Raw genomic sequence first — 14,191 nt, 5'->3', positions numbered from 1 at the left:
TCCTTAATCTCCAATAAGCAGTGTGGATTTAGAGTTTGGATTTGCCAGGTCTTAACCTCTGCAAGGAATTCACACCACGATTAAATCGCCATCACATAACATGCTGTTACTTTCTCAACAACACAGTCAGGAGAGAGTAGACAGCTTTCTCAAAACCTTTCTGGCTGATTTTCAAAACCACTGAAAACAACAAACTAGGACAGATATATTTTTTTGGAGCATGTCATTTACTCTGAGGTCACGCTAGTGCTGAATGATTCCAAGCATACTGACATTCCTCCAGATAGCATTAACAGGAAATGCATAGATTAAAAACTTCAAAAGCCAAAAAGAGTTTATCCATCATATCTAGCCTACCATGAGTTACAGGCATGATTCAACACCAAAAAGAACAGGTGACTGACAAATATCACATTTCCAGGGAGTGTAAATGAACGAATCGCTAAATGACACAATCAGTGCTCATCTATCTGTTCCTGCGAGTTATGAAATTGTTTGAAAGGGAGTATTTCATAACTAACACAAAGTTTTCTTCTGTGCTGCTTGGAAACCAACTATAACAAAGATCAAGGAAGTTATTTTTATACAATATATTGCTGAATCAATAAAAATAACTCCATTGAGTCAAAGAAAAGGTGAAGTCTTACAGAGTTTAACTTGATTATTTGGCATTCCTGTCTGTACCACTGACATTCAAATCAGAGAGGCATTTTAACTATTCATGGTATTCTAACTCATCTTATACATACTTACATTGTTTCCTTAAAAGGAATAGTTTGTTATTTACTACCCTCACGTCATTCCTAACATCCTCATACATCTCTTTTAAAGGAATAGTTCACCAAAAAAAAAAAAAAAAAAAAAATCTCATTATTTACTCATTCTCAAGCCATCCTAGGTGTATATGACTTTCTTCTTTCAGATCAACACAATCGGAGTTATAACAAAGACTATAGAATAACACAAGACTAGGGCTATCAAACGATTAATCGTGATTAATCGCATACAAACTAAAAGTTTAAGTTTGCCTAATATATGTGGGTGTACTGTGTGTAATTATTATGTACATATAAATACAAACACATTCATGTATATATTTGAGAAATATTTACAAGTATATGTATTTATTTATATTTTTATATAATTTATATTATATATAAATACAAATATTTTGTACATAAATAACATTTCTCTTAAATATATACATTAACTTGTGTGTATTTATATATGCATATTAATTACACATAGTACTCACACATATATTATGCAAACTCAAACTTTTATTTTGTATGTGATTAATCGTGATAATAGTTTGACAGCCCTACACAAGACGTGTCACTCGTATTGTTTTGAATGGGAGAAAGTGTAATGCGCAATATGGCGAATAAGTCCCGCCTTCTAAATAAGAGCCAATCGCCGATTGGTAAAGTCAATGCGTCACTGCAGCGGCTGTTAGAAGCTCCGGTTTCTATAGAAACAGTCAGACGCACGCCTTCGAAATGAAGCTGAAGAGACGCGCATTTCTCTTCAGCCTGATCCAGCCTGAAAAATACCATTTTTTTGTCATGATTTGAGCATTTGGAAACAATTTATGAGACAATTGTTGTCAGATTTCATTGGTTATTTCAAATATGAAAATTAATCGGAAGCTTGGTCAACAGCTTTGAAGAATTTGATGTTTCCCCTTTCATCAAAGAGATAATCACTGCACTTGGATGCCCGAGAGGCATTTCAAAGATGGCCGCCGAGTGAAATGACTTGTCTTAAAGGGACTTTGGTTATAATAAATATCCTGGCTCTTCCCAGCTTTGTATTGCATAGAGTTTTTGAAGCTTTAAAAAAGCACATTCATCCATCATAAAACTAATCCATATGACTCCAGTGGGTTAATAAATGCCTTCTGAAGCGACGTGACGGGTTTTTGTAAGAAAAACATCCATATTTAAAAGATTATAAACCATAGTCACTGGCTTCCGGCAACAGCCGCATGCACGAGTCGAGCTCTGGCGGAAGGGTGACCTCTGACCCCACGTATGACGTTGGAGTATCATAAGTTTAGGTGAGAATTGACGAACGAGGAAGCGCAAATGATAGAGCACAATAAAGCGAAAAATGTCGGAGGATTTCGCTATAAGAGGAGCTACATTATACGTGGGGTCAGAGGTCACTTATGAACACGTGTACAGCCATTACCAGAAGCCAGTGCTTATAGTTTATAAAATATGGATGGATATTTTTGGATCAATTTGAGCGTAAGTAAATGACAGAATTTTCAAACTATTTAATGCAATTAGAAAGCTTGGATGAACCAGGATATTATTTAATATAATTTTTTTTGGCTAAAAGAAGAAAGTTATATACACCTAGGATGGCTTGAGGGTGAGTAAATTATGGGATAACTTTCTTTTTGGGTGAACTCGCATGAGTAAAAAACATTAGGCTGCTTAATGATGGCAAAAATCATAATTAGAATTATTTTCAATACTGTATTGTCAATACTGTAATTACGATTATTAAACATGATAAGTTGGTATGACCAAAATCTTAAATGAGTAGTGTTTATTTTATGATAGCGATCTACATCAAGTATATTTTGCTGGAAATAAGGTTGCTATAAAAATGTATAGATACCAGTATCTATAAGTGATATCTATAGGTATATAAAAATTTTAGATACCAGTGAAATTTCACAATACCACAGCATAATCTAATACTAGTCAAACTAATGCAAGTTAAAAACAAAAAAACAAAACTACTGAACAGTGAATATGTGACTGCATTTATGTGAATCCTTGCCAAAATGGTCATTTTGACATTTTGGACAAGGATATCTAAACCCCAAAGAACTACTTCGCCGTACAACTGATAACATTACTTTTTTATAGAAATAAAAAACAATTAAGTTCAATTGGACAACGGACACTACAATTATAAACTGAATTTGTCTGCTGATCCATACAGATAAAGCTGCAGCATCGCAGCACAGTGCAGCAGGAGGGATGGGCATTTTTCAAAATATTGTATTCGAATATTTGGGCTCATAAAAACAAATTTGAATATTTGTGTATTTAAATGAAGTTTAATGAGAAAGATGCTATTTTTTAATTACGTTTTTGTCACCATTTCTAAACAAGCTTATGATTAGCAAATATACACAGCAAGCTTACATTGCTGTGTATATCCTGAGATTTTCTTTTATTTGAAAACAAACAATGTGTGTAAACATAAAATATACAGAACAAATGCATTTAAGCTGAAGCAAAGCAAACAAACAAAAAAAAAAAAAACACTAATAAACCAGACTGTGCCAATTAGCGTGCAGAACATGCATATACACTCGACTTAGCATATAGTTATCATGTTTATACTGTTTCACACATTCATGTTGAGAAAAAAAAAGAAGAATATCCAAAGTTGGCTCCCCAGTCTGATAACAATAAGGCCTGGTGCAGAGAAAATGCGCTCCGCCGACAGCCATGGCAGGGACACAGGATAATGGTGCACTAAGCAAAGTTTCTTACAGCGCTTTGTGTTTTCTGTTCTTAAACCTGTCTCCCTCGACGAAATGGAAAAATATGTCTCGAGATCATTTTCCTATCAGATAAGTTATCTTCTCTGCTCACTCTGGGGTACAGCTGCGCTTACTGGCAGTCATGAATGCAGCGATGGACAGCTTTCTTTCCTCATTCAACTCGTGTTTGGATTTCATGTGACTTCATGGTGGTGATATTTATGATAGCTCAGTTTCACCTGACAATGTTGATCTATTTTGATCAAAAGTAATTCCATTTTGTAAGGTCATTCAATAAAAATTCTTTTGATCAAAATAACTCCAAACTTCGCTGCGCCTAGAGGCAGATGACAACATTCTGTGATCAATTACAATAAACTTGTTATCAAGCTCCACAGCGCTACCCAGTGCATTTAGTTATAACTGAGTTTTAGTTTGCATGCTTAGGATTTCATTTACGGCCAGCAAAGCAATAGACTGGGTAAACCCAGCCTGATCAGCCGGCGATTTGATTTTGCCCGGCAACTCAGTCTGGAAACCCGTACATTCCAATCACAAACTGGCTTATCCACCTTGCTCGCTATTGGCGGGTATAACACGATGACGATAGAGAAGCGACGACAAGCACGACCGTCAATCCAATTCCTTTTAACCTCTCAACGATGCTGAATGACTTCTTTAGTTTAGCAAACAAATCGCTCGAGTCGGTGTAAATACCACTCACTTTCATGTTTTTTTTGCACAAGCTGCAAAAAAAAAAAAAAAAAAAAAAATCGCTCGATGCCATTGCTGCTTCTGTAAACTGCTGATCCATGCTACAAACCAATACAAACTAAACCTGTCTGGAGTTTTCGCGCCGCTCTGCAAAGTACGTCACCCGGATCGTTGATCTGATTGGTTGAAGGACTATCCAATTTGTGCAGTAGAAAATACATACAGACTCTCCAGACCAATGTTCAATTTTAAATTGAGCTTGGTCTGGTGATAGCCAGACAAGCAAAGCAACATGCAGCAAAATTCAAATAGTATTTTTATTTTCCTGAATAATAATTACAGATCGAATATTCGACTATTCGCGCACACCCCTAGATTACACTTATCACGTGACGAGAGTAAGGAGAGATGACTGACAGGAGGATTTGGTGCGCAACAGATCCTGAGTGTCACTGACAAATATTTTGTCTTATAAAATGTACAGACAGTACCGCCTCTCCCCATACACAATGTACGCATGATCGTGTAAAGTGAAAAGAGAGTGCGCATTCAAAAGCAATTTCAGCACCCTGCTCCCTTAAGGCTGCAAATTATAGACCTACAGAGTACGCATGATCCTGAATTCAAAAGTGAAAAGCGAGCGCCCATTCAAAATATCCCCCTCCCCCCAGCATTATCGGTAATACCGGTGTTGTCGCAAGTTTATATATCGGTGTGAAAATTTCCTCACCATGACATCCCTATTCGATTGTCCATGTTCCGCTCCGTCTCGGAGCATCGAGCTGATCCTGCAAGGGCAAAAGCGCAAACAAAAGGAAAGCAACGCAATGCGGCGCAATAAACGTTTTATCTCGATTATTGTGTTTTCATAAGCATTGGAAGCCAAAATCAAAATTGAGCCTGAAATTTAAAAAGCTATCACAACTTGTCCAGTAGGGTTGTGACAGTAAATCAAAGCTTCTCGATTCGTGGATCGATTCTGAGATTTTCTGAATGAATCGATTCTGAGCTGAGTTTTTAACAGCAGATGGCGCTGTAGGCTAGTTTTTAACTGCACGCTCACAAAGAAGAGCACTCATGCAGTCGGCTGAGTCTCAGAATGTACTTGCACCTCAGAATGCTTTTATGACGCGAGATTAATGTAAACAGCCCACCGCAGACTGCTTTTTAATTCGCTTAACCCTTTTCGAACTTTATGTATGATGATTAGCCTATTTTATAGAAGGTTCGAGTGGTGTGTGTAAGGAATTGGAAGCAAGCAGAGTACGGCTGTTTCTAAAGCACATAGTGCCATCTGCTGTTAAAAACTAAGCTCAGAATCGATTCGAGAGAGAATCGCGATACATTCGGAAAATCTCAGAATCGATCAAGAACCAAAGCTATACAATAATTTTGCGTGAGGACCAAAATTTAGGCTATTTCCCAGTAATGTTTCCCTCTGTGATTAGATTTAAAAAAGTGGCGTCAACAATTTTGACAGCCATGGTCATAGCTAACACAGAGTTAGCATCCTCCTGGTTTCCTCGTCACGTTAACAAATCTGTATGGACAATGTTGTCAAAATCCCTGCAGTCGTTTATCAGATAAAGAAAACATTTTCTCTGTTAACTTGTCATAATGAAGCTGTTTACAGGAGACAAAACGATACCAGACAACACCAGACGTGTTCTTTCCAGCTTGTCTGTGCAAAACAGCATGACTGTTCTTCACTGGAAGCCTCCTGTATTGATCAAGATCTCTGCTGTTAAAACTGTTCACATGACAGAAGGTTCCTCATTCCTGGTTCAGGTATCCAGTTTGATTCTCTAAAGGTGACATTTTCACACACTCACCAAGTTCCCATCTGTTAGGCTTGATAAAGTCATGTGTCACTAAACTTCAGAATAACCTATGACAGATTGTATTACATATGCTGTTCATTCCATATATGGATGCTTTTTTTTTTGTACATTAAAAACAAAATGGTAAGATACAGTCAGTCAATTAAATCACGGCAAGGTCGGAATCTCTCATAAATGACTGTCATGCTCCCATTCCAAAAGTGTTAGTTCTGTCTACAGAAACAGTACTGCAAGTATAAGCTGTTAAATCCTAAAGCATTAAGCAGTAAAAAATTTGCGATTCTGAATAGCTATTCATCTCAGATATTTTAGCCAAAGCAGTGTGACTAGTTTTCATTACAGAGATAAATAACTGAAAATGAGTCTACTCAACACAATAATAAACGTCAGAAGGAATAAAGCACATCATCAAGATAATGCAACATTGAGAAACGGGCGAATGAATGAGGAACATTCAACATTTGCAATCAAGGCCAAGGAAAAAAAGAGAACTTATGAACAGGAGGTCAAATAAAAAGTGATTTATAATGGATGATCTAGAGAAGTAATTGCGGTTGCTTACTCGTGCCATTGCAATAACTAGATGGTAGACTACAGCAGGGCAACCTATTAAAATATTTATTGAAAATATTATTAATCATTAAAATGTATCCTACGGTAAGTTGAAAATATGTGCCTGAAAGCTAAAACTGATCACATTTAGCATTAAAGGGTTAGTTCACCCAAAAATGAAAATTCTGTCAGTAATTACTCACCCTCATACCGTTCCACACCCGTAAGACCTTCGTTAATCTTCGGAACGCAAATTAAGATATTTTTGTTGAAATCCGATGGCTCAGTGAGGCCTGCATAGCCAGCAATGACATTTCCTCTCTCAAGATCCATTAATGTACTAAATTTTTTTTTAAATCAGTTCATGTGAGTACAGTGGTTCAATATTAATATTATAAAGCAACGAGAATATTTTTGGTGTGCCAAAAAAACAAAATAACGACTTTTATAGTGATGGACGATTTCAAAACACTGCTTCAGGAAGCTTCGGAGTGTTATGAATCAGCGTGTCGAATCAGCGGTTCGGAGCGCTAAAGTCACGTGATTTCAGCAGTTTGGCGGTTTGACACGCGATCCAAATCATGATTCTACACAGAAGAATCATAACACTAATATTGAACCACTGTACTCACATGAACTGATTTAAATATGTTTTAATGGATCTTGAGAGAGGAAATGTCATTGCTGGCTATGGAGGCCTCACTGAGCCATCGGATTTCAACAAAAATATCTTAATTTGTGTTCTGAAGATTAACGAAGGTCTTACAGGAGTGGAACGATATGAAGGTGAGTAATAAATGACAGAATTTTCATTTTTGGGTGAACTAACCTTTTAACTACACTTTACATCACTACTATAATAACAATAAATAAATCAAAATTAATAAATAAAGATTAATATGGTTAATATGTACCGCTTCATAAGTAACATACAAAATAAAAATTTGACTTGGGCTAGAAAGTATGAAATAATTTAAAATAATTGCTCCCAAAAATAAAACGTAAAATTACACCAAAATGAATTACACCCACTTCACCACAAAGGTAAACAAGAAAAAAAAAAGAAGTCAATTTTAGGGACACAAAATTTGTACCCATAATTGTTAGACAATCGCATCCTCGAAAGCACACTAAGCATTCAAAACACAGCGTAAGCAGTAACAGCATTAGAAAGGCAACCAGATACAAAAACAAGCGCATGCCGCGCATTAAACAAAATATACAACTAAAAACAAATATTTATCATTCAGTCACTAAGTGATATGCATTCGGAGATATTTTAACATGCAAATGGTTGCTAAACTCTATATAAGCACATCGAATCTCGTATATATACACACCGATAGATCCACATTGACAAAGAACGGGAAGAGCAGCGCAGACTCAATAGGCGATCAATATTCAGCTTCTTTCAGCTCCGAGACGATGTTGTTTGAAAGTGGTCTATTAAATAGCGATAACTACGCCGATATGTGAACTGTATTGTCCCTAGGCCAGGTGACTATCATGAATGATGCTTTAAATAGGTATAGAGAAGAGTACACGAGCTGCTGGCCAGTCCAGTGTGTGTTACGCAATGTCAACACCGTGAGATGAGGAATGCGGCGCGCGTCACTGAATGCAGCTCACAACAAGGGAATACCCAGCTCGATAAACCAGCACTTTAATCAACTGATTACTTGTCATAACAGAGGTCTGGATAATTTATATAATGAGGAAGCAGTGAAGCACAATATACTACAAGGCCCTAAAAGGCTTGTTTTATTTAGTTATCAAAAGCCTGCTGTTGGAAACGGTGCAGTGAAAATGGGAGGGAGTGTCATTGCAATAATATGCGACACTGGACATTGTCGTATAAACAATGTGGTTAGCAGATATTACTACAGACAAATGAAGTAAAAAACCTAATGCTAGTTCAAAAAAAAAAAAAAAAAAAAGTACAAGACATCACCTTTTCCCTCATCTCTTGGTTTAATCCTTAATCCTTCAAAGCAGGGCACAAGTTTGCCAAGTTTAAACATTTGGCTAGTTAGCTAAACACTAACTGAGAAGTCCATTCGACACTCAGTTTTATGAATGCCAAAGTATTTTCACCCAAATAAACCACCATAAACCAAGTTTGTTAACCCTACATGCTGGCACAAATAAAGCTGCAATTACCTAACCAGCAACACAACTCTCACATTAATGCCACCGGCTATTCGAGAGAGAAGACTCGTTTAAAGAGGATACTTTCAGTTTGGCTGTTTCACAGTATTAAACACCGCGAAAAGTTGTAGACGAAACCCAACTTAGCCATATTAGCCACATATTAGCTGAGCAGTTCGTTGAATGTTAGCCAACTTCATACGACGACAAAATAACTGCACGACAGCAACGAGACATCGGTAAGGTCCTGACAAGAACAGATAAACGGCTCGTTTGAGGGTGTAGTCGAACTCACCCGTCCACCAGGCCAGGTTTGATCGGACTCCAGGAGAAATCCTCAGCGTGCTAATGTGGCTAACTTAGCCCACACCAGCAATCCTGGGAGGAACAGTTAGTGAGGATTCAGGAGAAATTTGTAAACAAATTCTCTTCTTGTTTATTCCTTTGGACCTTCGACAGCTCGTATAGTGAAGATGAGTCGGTGTATTTACAGTATCCAGGCAGTCCGGGCTGACAGTGTTGAGGGTGATGACTCACAGGGAATATAAACTAAATCAGCTGTGGCCAGTTTACAGCTAACTCTCCACTCCCAGTCAGTCACTTCCAAAAAAAATGGCGGCGGGTAGTTTTCACCTCCTTCACTTCGTGGAAAACACGGGAGAAATAATGTGGGAAGCTCTCTAAACAACACCATGGGCGCTCTCTGTATCCACCCAAGATATGACAGCCCTTCAATGTCGCCTCGGCCCTAAAAGTTCTTCATGCGTGGCGCGTCTGTCGTGTGGCCGGGCAGTGATTTTCATCTCTCCCTCTCCACTCTCGCTGCTCCTACTGCAATCCAACCAGCACCGAGGCGATGTTCGATTCGTGAACGAATCGTTCTTTTCAATCGGATCTTTTCAATGAATCGGTTGAACCGGTACTAGTCTTTCACACTTCGGTAAAGTTGGTTTTATATTCGCACATTCGGACTTCTGATAAATTCAGACTTTCCAATAAATGTGCAATAAATTAATGTTTGCGAATTTTAAGCAGCGACATGATATTGACAACCAACGATTGTCAACTTACAACATTTTTCCCAGTCGATCAAAATAGGCAAGTATTGTTTAATGGCATATTTACTTGTGAATGTCCACTGAATGTCCAATGTAGTGTGATTAACAACAAGGCTATTGAATACGGATGTCCGAATGTGCGAATATAAAACCAACTTAAAGTGTAGTTCACGAATCTGGCTGAATCGGTCCGATATTCATATTGAGATAAAGGAGCGAAAAATGTATGTAAATTGAATGTAAAACACTGTAAAATTGTAATTGTAAATTAGTTTAAAATTTAACTTACAAATACAATATTATTTGTATGAGTTCTCGGATTCAAATCTACAAGCTACAAGTTAATACAGAAGCTACGAGTTACCCAGTTGCAGAAAAGTTTAGATGCAGTCACAAAATCTACATGCAAAATCTGCTTGGGGAAATCTTATGAACTCTAATGCGAAATTCCAGATTGAGCGAATTTCTTTTGAAATGCCTGAATATCATGTATGGAAATTCACCGAACAATGGTAAATTCTCCTGTGAAAATTCAGTGGAAATAAAGTGAATTTTGCTTGTGAAAATTCAACAAAAAAATGGTAAATGTGAAATTTGCCTGCGAAAATTAAGTGAAAAAAAAATGGTAAATGTGAATTTCGCCTGTGAAAATTCAGTGAAAAAATGGTAAATGTGAATTTTGGATGCGAAAATTTGCCAAACAATGGTAAATGGCGAATTTCCATGCGTGAAGTTGGAGTGATGTGACCATACTATTGTTTGGCAAATTTTCAATGGCAAAATTCAGTCATTTCAAAGGACCCTTTTCACACACTGACTATCAACATCGTAAATCTAGTAAAATCATCTTTCTCTCTTCTGACTGCTGTAATCAATCTCTCTGTATTTTTCCCCTCTTTTGGAAAGTCGTGGAAACGCTATCACAGTTTTTTTTTTTTTTTCTTTTGCTATTAGAGCAAATGGAAACATATATATATATATATATATATATATATATATATATATATATATATATATATATATATATATGCTATTGTCTCCCACTCACAGCTATGTTTACCCAACTATGACAACTTCCACTTCTGAGAACCCCAGAAATGTGAAAGGGTCCATAGGAAAACATATTTCCTCTGGAACATGTAACATAGCCTATACTACATAGTCTTATACTACAAATGTTACACCTTCCAGTGGAAATATATTTTACAACTAGATTATGTGACAGTTTTATCAACAGGTGTACGAAATTAGGTTTTTAATAGAAATGCACAAAAAAACTTTTAAAAACATATGAGTTTTAGTATTTCATGTAAATGGTAATTATTTTTAGGTATGATTTATGAGCTCATGTCTGTGTGGCAAACTAAACTAGCCTACAAGAAATTGTAATAAACACACTTATTATTAAACTTGAAATAAAAATGCAATAAAAACACAATATTATAAAATATTTTTTTACTTACTTTATTGGTAAGTTTTAGCATATGTTACGCCAGGACGTCAGAGATATAATTTCAACATGGTGTAAAAAGATCTCTGAATTACTCGAAAGAACCGATTTGTGGGAATGAGTCAGACTTCACATAGTGTGAAGCGTTCACAACCAGCTGGGCGGGGACAAAACAAGTACCAAGCCTTGAGGTGTCTTCTTCAGTAGTTACTGAAATAAATGATTTATTACAGAATTATAATTGTCATAGAAGCTCAAAATAGACAGAAGGCTTAGGCAAAAAGCTCTAAGCAGTTAATCTATCTAACAAACCAATATGTTTCCAAATCCCTTATTATAACTTTAATCAATATGACCAAAGCCCATTATATCTTACTTTCTCTTTCTACGGGAAATGTTTGGTTGTGTATAGAACAGACGACTCGGTTTTATCCTTGGTGAGAGTGAGAGCTTGTGTGGTTGTAGTGTGCTGAGCTTCTTAGCTGATTAACATGTAACATTAGGCTTGGTTTCCACAAATAGCTCTAAGCCACTTGCCGGTCATCAAATTCATATATATTCTCACATTGTCCAGATATTAACCCACTCAAAGAACCAAACCCAAAAAGCATTGCTTTTCTTTTTCTTTCTACTTCACTGTACACTATTATGTGGCATGACAAGTATCTATATGGAAAACATGCCTGGACTGTCTCATAACTGTGAAAGACTGGCAAAACTGGTTTTATGAACTCGAGATCTGTTGTGGTTGTCACCGATGGGTTGGCACACATCCTTAAATATTTCTTGTTTTTATGTTACATGCTAATACATGCTAATATAAAGCAGCCTGTTCATTCATATATATATATATATATATATATATATATATATATATATATATATATATATATATATATATATATATATACATATATATATATATACACAGTACAGTCCAAAAGTTTGGAACCACTAAGATTTTTAATGTTTTTAAAAGAAGTTTCGTCTGCTCACCAAGGCTACATTTATTTAATTAAAAATACAGTAAAAAACAGTAATATTGTGAAATATTATTACAATTTAAAATAACTGTGTACTATTTAAATATATTTGACAAAGTAATTTATTCCTGTGATGCAAAGCTGAATTTTCAGCATCGATACTCCAGTCTTCAGTGTCACATGATCCTTCAGAAATCATTCTAATATGCTGATTTGCTGCTCAATAAACATTTATGATTATTTTCAATGTTGAAAACAGTTGTGAACTTTTTTTTTCAGGATTCCTTGATGAATAGAAAGTTCAAAAGAACAGCATTTATCTGAAATACAAAGCTTCTGTAGCATTATACACTACCGTTCAAAAGTTTGGGGTCAGTAAGAATTTTTATTTTTATTTTTTTTTAAAGAAATTAAAGAAATGAATACTTTTATTCAGCAAGGATGCATTAAATCAATCAAAAGTGGCAGTAAAGACATTTATAATGTTACAAAAGATTAGATTTCAGATAAACACTGTTCTTTTGAACTTTCTATTCATCAAAGAATCCTGAAAAAAAATATTGTACACAAATATTTTATACAACTGCAAACAATAAATGTTTCTTGAGCAGCAAATTGACATATTAGAATGATTTCTGAAGGATAACGTGACACTGAAGACTGGAGTAATGATGCTGAAAATTCAGCTTTGCATCACAGGAATAAATTACTTTTTGAAATATATTCAAATAGAAAACAGTTATTTTAAATTGTAATAATATTTCACAATATTACTGTTTTTTACTGTATTTTTAATTAAATAAATGTAGCCTTGGTGAGCAGACAAAACTTCTTTTAAAAACATAAAAAATCTTAGTGGTTCCAAACTTTTGGACTGTACTATATATATACACAAACACACACCTTAATTGCCTTTATTCTTTGTGGCATATATTCAACGAAGGGCTGGAAACATTCGTCAGAGATTTTGGTCCATATTGACGTAGCATCACTCAGTTGCTGCAGATTTGTCTGCTGCACATCCATGATGCGAATCTCCCATTCTGCCACATCCTAAATATGCTCTATTGGATTGAGATCTGATGATTGTGGAGGCCATTTGAGTAAAGTCATGCTCAAGAAACCAGTTTGAGATGATTTGAGCTTTGTGACATGGCGCATATCCTGCTGGATGGGTGCACTGTGGTCATAAAGGGATGGACATGGTCAGCAACAATACTCCGGTAGGCTGTGGTGTTTAAACAATGCTCAATTGGTATAAGGGACCCAAAGTGTGCCAAGAAAATATCCCCCACACTATTACACCACCAGCACCAGCTTGAACAGCTGATACAAGGCAGGATGGATCTATGCTTTCATATTGTTTATGCCAAATTCTGATTCTACCATCTGAATGTTGCAGCAGAAATCGAGACTTATCAGACCAGGCAACGTTTTTCTGTTGTCCAATTTTGGTGAGCCTGTGTGAATTGTAGCCTCAGTTTCCTGTTCTTAGCTGACAGGAGTGGCACTGGTGTGGTTTTCTGCTGCTGTAGCCCATCTGCTTCAATGTTTGACGTGTTGTGTGTTCAGAGATGCTCTTCTACAGACCTCATTTGTAACAAGTGGTTATTTGAGCTACTGTTGCCTTTCTATCAGCTCGAATCAGTCTGGCCATTCACAGAACTGCCACTCACTGGATATTTTGTCTTATTCGGCCTATTCTCTGCAAACCGTAAGAGATTGTGTGGGAAAATCCCAGTAGATCAGCAGTTTCTGAAATACTCAGATCAGTCTGTCTGAAACCAACAACCATGCCACATTCAAAGTCACTTAAATCACCTTTCTTCCCCATTCTGATGCTCAGTTCGAACTTTAGCAGATCTTGCCCCATCTGACTTGTTGCCTTGCTGCCCTATAGGAAATGACTGAGGCAGTGTTTTGCGCACAAAGGC

General features: G+C 36.4%; 1 protein-coding gene across 3 annotated transcripts in view; it reads right to left on the bottom strand.

Moving 5' to 3' along the window:
• taok1b (TAO kinase 1b) overlaps positions 1-14,191 on the bottom strand; it is a 47,451-nt gene that overhangs the window by 24,171 nt on the left and 9,089 nt on the right. The window contains exon 1 of one of the 3 annotated variants that reach the window (XM_048165999.1): positions 9,062-9,635. The exons of 1 other annotated variant lie outside the window; for it this stretch is intronic. The gene's annotated coding sequence lies outside the window, so the exon portion shown is untranslated. Of the gene's footprint in view, positions 1-7,958; positions 8,438-9,061; positions 9,636-14,191 lie in introns of those variants that run through there. One more of the 3 variants, XM_048166000.1, reaches the window with a different exon arrangement.

This window comes from Megalobrama amblycephala, linkage group LG18 (genome assembly GCF_018812025.1).
Source record: "Megalobrama amblycephala isolate DHTTF-2021 linkage group LG18, ASM1881202v1, whole genome shotgun sequence".
In the NCBI taxonomy this organism is placed as follows: domain Eukaryota; kingdom Metazoa; phylum Chordata; class Actinopteri; order Cypriniformes; family Xenocyprididae; genus Megalobrama; species Megalobrama amblycephala.
Note: the sequence above shows the minus strand (reverse complement) of the source record. Positions and strands in the feature narration are given on the sequence as shown.